Raw genomic sequence first — 5,351 nt, forward strand, 5'->3', positions numbered from 1 at the left:
CCATGCATAGTTTGTCAGCACCCTAATGCTATATTCAATGGCATTTTCTGTTGGGAACAGGCTGCACTGTGGTCTGACATAGAGAGGCATGTTGGAATCCTATATATCCATGAGTTGTGGATACCGCTTGAGAAGGACCTGTTCATATAAAGAGGAGATGAAGAGCATAGGGAGCAAGAATGGGAGGAGCAGAGGCTGGCACATCACTGGGTAAGGAGGGGGATCATTTGGCATGTCACCTCTGGGACCAGGAGCTGCTGGGCGCCAGCCTTTCATCCAACAATTGTTAAATGACTCAAGGGAAAGAAAAAAGGACCATCTGTAGCAGGGGTAACCGAACTCACCTAAGAACCACATATGATAAACTTCAGATGTTTGAGAGCTGCAATGTTTAAGAAGCATTTAAATTCTTAAATATATTTACTCAGCAGGAACACTAAACGTCTTAACATTAAATCCAGTGGATGCTCAGTTTATAGCTGGTATAAAATTATATACCCGGTAAATCATTGTAAAGCTTGAAAAGCTTTTATTTACCTATTAATTGTGATGCAGAAAGGAGCTCAGCCAACATATCTCTGCAAGCTGCACATTGTGTCAAAGAGCTGCATGTAGCTTGTGAACCGCAGTTTGGCCACCTCCGGTCTTCTGGTAAGCTTCCCCATCATCATCATTGTCAAGAGTATTTATAACCCGCTTTTCAACAACAAAAAAGTTCACAAAGCAGTTTACAGACAGAGAGTGCAATCCTAACCAGGTCTGTTCAGAAGCAAGTCCTATTTTGTTCAATGGGGCTTACTCTCAGGAAAGTGTGGTTAGGATTGCAGCCAGAATCAAATAACTGAACAGCTCCCCTGCCCCAAAAGGGCTCACAATTTAAAAAGCTCTGGGCTCCTGGTTGGTTTATGAGGAGGTGAGGGAGAGCAGGTGGGACTCCTCCTTAGTGCTGCAACCCATAACTATAGTGGCAGCTGTGACGAAGGACTGTCACTGCGCACGCTGGCTATTCCTAAGCACCATTGGGGGGGGGGAATAGCTGGCATGCCCATGTGTGATTCCAAGGCATGGAAGAATGCACCATTAGGGAACCTTAGCCCCGGAGCCCCCCAAAAGCTGGAGCCACTACTGTGTTTCATAAAAGCTTGTAAAAGAGCGTGCCCCTTGAGAAAGAAGATAGCAGTGAGATATATAAACCTGCAGAGATCTAGGATAATAGCAAGAAAGAAAAAAAGCTCAAGTCTTTGGGACTCGGCTGCTACAGAAATACAACACTGGTGCCAAAATGTGTGTTGCGTTTTTTTTTAAAGACAGTTTTATATCCTCTTTCTTGGGGATTTGCAAAAAGGAGAGAACAATCAGTTCCAACAAAGTGAAAAACAGCACGATTGCCCTCATACAAAATGAAGGCCCGTTGACCCTGTGGATGTACAGAGCTCTTGCACTTTTTAAAAATCTTGCGCTGTTGCTCTATCTGCGCAACAGTTCCTCCCTGGTGGGTTTGAGTGTATGTCATACACACTGTCTTGTCAGTCTGATGTGTTCTGCAGATGAACTAGAGCTTTGATTATCTGAGTGGCGATCAGTCAGGATGTACATAGTGGGCCCAGCCAAGATTTTTGTGTTAGACATGACAGGTTGACATTGTTCAGGAGACATGAGTTTTTATCAAGTCTTCTTAGCCTGCCATGAACTATTAATAGCTAACATATTTTTCTCCACTCTGACACCGCCACCAAGGCTGTGGAGGAATTTGAAAGTGTCAGATGGGAGGTATGGGTAAGTTTTCCAGGCTTTTTTTTTCCAGGCTCTTTAACGCCACTACGTTAAGAGATTACTAGGGTTACCAACTCTGACAACCCAATCCTGAATTCTGCATGCCGGCTTACAGTGTGGGAGCTAGTCCAGCGCAAGCTCATGCTGGGCCACTGCCGGTGGGAGGATGGCAGTCTGCCACTTGGTGGTCGCTTGGACCACCTGGCGGTAGAGAGGTAAGTGGGGGAGTGGGGGGGAGGTGGGTAGGAGGTGTTCCGGGCTGGGAAGGCAGGGAGGAGGTGTGGCAGGGGGAGGGAGGAGTGGAGCCGAGCTCCACTGGATCCAGAGCCCTGTGTCAAGCCTCTTGGCTCAACACAGAACTCTTACTCTTACTGTTACAGAACTCTTACTGTTACTCTTAGCCTGCGTGAAAGCGGGTGCAGAATCAAGTAGCCCCATTGCAGGGCTACTTTTCTTATGCAGGGGAGGGGACAAATGTCCCCCTCTTCCAAGGAGGCGGTGACAGCTGCCCAGGTTGTGAACAAGAGCACCATCGTGTACCCCTTCAGGTACCAGGAGATTGTGTCCCAGTCCTGGTCAGGTTCTAGGTAATTCTGCTAAAATAGCTTTCACTAATGCCAGGCTTCAGGCTAACTTTATCTGCTCTCTCTAAGACTATTTGACTACAGTGAACAGTGCTGGGAGGGTGTGACGGGGGTGAGGGGTGGGTGACACCAGGGATGTGATGGGCAGATAGGGTCCTGGGAGTGGGACAGGATCACTGGCCTAGATAACGCTGACAAACAAATATACTTGTGTGCTTCCTCATGCCCACTAGTCAGTTGCTCTTCACGAACGTCACCTGGAAAGCAGACAGTGGTCTTTACGCATAAGCTTTCTGTGCTGGTAATTTGAGTCAGCACTTGTGTCTATGAAAACGGCACTGGTAATGTAAGCTAAGCACAACCCTGCTTTATATATAGAAGTGGTTTTGTTTTATTTGCAGACCATAGCAAGAATAGTTGGCTGTTGATAACCTGCACAGTGGAACATGGTTTCTCCTTGGTTTGGGGAGATGACTCGTTGCCTTCAAGCCTACCTGTCTCTTGGTCAAAAGTATTGCTCATTAAAAAAAAAACAAGTTTTGGGTATATCAATTTTCTTGCAGAACTTTTCTTCTCCTCTGTCCCCACCAGAAGGCACTGGGAAGCAGGCAGAAGCTGCAGACTGTCCTCCTTCTTCCCTGGTGCTATTTAACAATTCCTGGATGCAGGGCTGGTCCAAAAGTTCCTGAGGTGACCTGCTAAATGCTACCCTTTCTTACCTCCCCCCTTTTTTGCTACCAGCCTGGGACTGCAAATCTCTATACAACCATCTGTGTCTTCACGCATGGCAGGCCATAATTCACAGCTAGCTGGCCCTATTCAGTTAGGTGAGCCACCCGTTGCACAAGCCTGACCTCCAACAAAGCTCTATGAATGTTTTTGCCTTTTCAGTGGTGTACAGGCTGTTCTCTATGAGCCAGGACTGACCACTGCAAAAGGTAAAACAAGAGAGGGTAGGAAATTAAAGGATTCAGTTCTCCTTTTGGATTTGCCCCTCACAGCTATTTTCCCTCCCGAAACCATCTCTTGTAATCTCTCTAAAACCACCATTTCAACACAAAGATCAGATGAAAAGCATCTTCATGTTTTTCCGACACTAGCAGCTCATTTTAATTAAAAGCAAAAAGTCCTTGAACGCAAGCACTATTTAAACAAGGCAACCTATTTTACACATTTAGGATCTGAGAATTGGGGTCATTACAGCATGTTATAAAAATCCACAGAAATATTCTGCCAGTAATATATCTTAGCCACAGCAGGATCAGCTTCAAACTCTCAAGTTTACAGTTTTGTTTGATTTCCATAGAAGCCAAAATATTTCTCGGGAATTCAATGTTTTTGCAGAAAAAAAAAGTTCTGTCATCCCACTTTATTGTCTACTTCAGTGGATCCAAGAATTAGACATTCAGCGATGGCCTCCCAGACAATTTCTAGTATTTATGTCTTGAACTTTATGCTGCAAACCAGTAAGGAAATTCTTGATACATTTCCGCTCTTAGCATACACCTGTGTTTCTAGGCTCGGGAGTTAGGGCCATTTTGGACAGATGGGAAACCCTTTTTCTCCTGCTTTTAAGTTTTTTCACAGGTGGATGGGCAAGAAAGGTTAGTGTCAGACCATTTTGGGGCCCCAGCATCAGATTCCCCATCCCCCAATGGTTGATAGTCTTATTTCATCTCCATGGCCCCAACGTCTAAACTTAAATCCATGAATACATTCAAGGGTTGGACTAGATGACCTATTAGACCCCTTCCAACTCTATGATTCTATGACATTCAAACTGGCAATCCTATCTAGACTGCAGTGCTTAGACCTAGGGCACTAGTTCCCAAACTGTAAGTCATGGCTCCCCAGGGAGCTATGGAAACCAGCCAGGGGAGCTGCGGAATCCTTGTGAAAAACATGCTGCCCTATACAATGCATAGGATTGGAGCCCTAATGGAGAGCTACGGCCCATGGCCCAGCAGATCATGGGAGCCACCTGTTGAGAAAAGTTTGGGAACCACTGACCCAGGGTAAGCAAAGTAAGCTCATCCAAAAATCTGCTGCCCACCTGGCTACACCCTGGGAGATCTGCAACAGGCCCCTTTGAAAAAGCCAGCTCTTTCCCATCCCAACTTATACAACTCCCATCCCAAGCCTGGCCTTGCACCTTAGCATCACTTGCCTTGCCACGGAGGTCCTATTGACTGAATCGAGTGTGCTTAGAGGTTTTGTGGGAGGAGGGAACTCCCCCCACCCATGCATCTCTTGCAGGCAATTCCAGCTACCCAAAGAATCTACAGCTGTTCACGCGATGATTTTACAGTCATCTGCGCACTCCCTAGCAAGGAACGGTTTATCTTGAAGGTGCTTGAAGTGAGTGGCTCTGAACTGAGGACAGGAACTATCTTTGAAGCTGGCGGACTTCGGAACAAACAGTAACTAACTGGAATGAACGTTCATTTATTAAGCACCTCTTACGTTTTGCCTTAAGGTTACTGCAGTCATCCAGTTTAGTGGCGGCTCCTATCCATCATTTGGGTAATTAAAACCACCTGGCAGTGCAGTCCTAGGCATGCCTGCTCAAAAGTAAGCCCCATTGTGTTTAATGGAATTAAACTTCCAGGCAAAGTGTGTATTGAGCGGCAGCCTAAAAAGTCGCACTATTAATAATAGGGTACAATTGAATTGAATTTGGCTATGAATAAAATAAGTGCTCTGAAGCCCACATCCCTTCGACTTTCAAAGATGTGGCATGTGCGTGTCACATGCTATGGCACACGTGTGTCGTAGAAGGCATCAAATTGGAAGAGACATTCCCTCTTGCATGAGAGAGAAAGGCGGAAATCTCATAAAAACTGCTGTTAGCAAGTATCCTCTGAATATTTGTTGGTGGCACCTCATTTTTTGCAATAATGATGGACATAGGTTGTCCCATTTTCAACATTTCTCCTTCCTTAAAGCTACAAAAGCTTCACAGGTGACAGGAAGAAGATCAGCCTTAAAAGATCA

The sequence above is a fragment of the Tiliqua scincoides genome, chromosome 13, assembly GCF_035046505.1.
Source record: "Tiliqua scincoides isolate rTilSci1 chromosome 13, rTilSci1.hap2, whole genome shotgun sequence".
NCBI lineage: Eukaryota > Metazoa > Chordata > Lepidosauria > Squamata > Scincidae > Tiliqua > Tiliqua scincoides.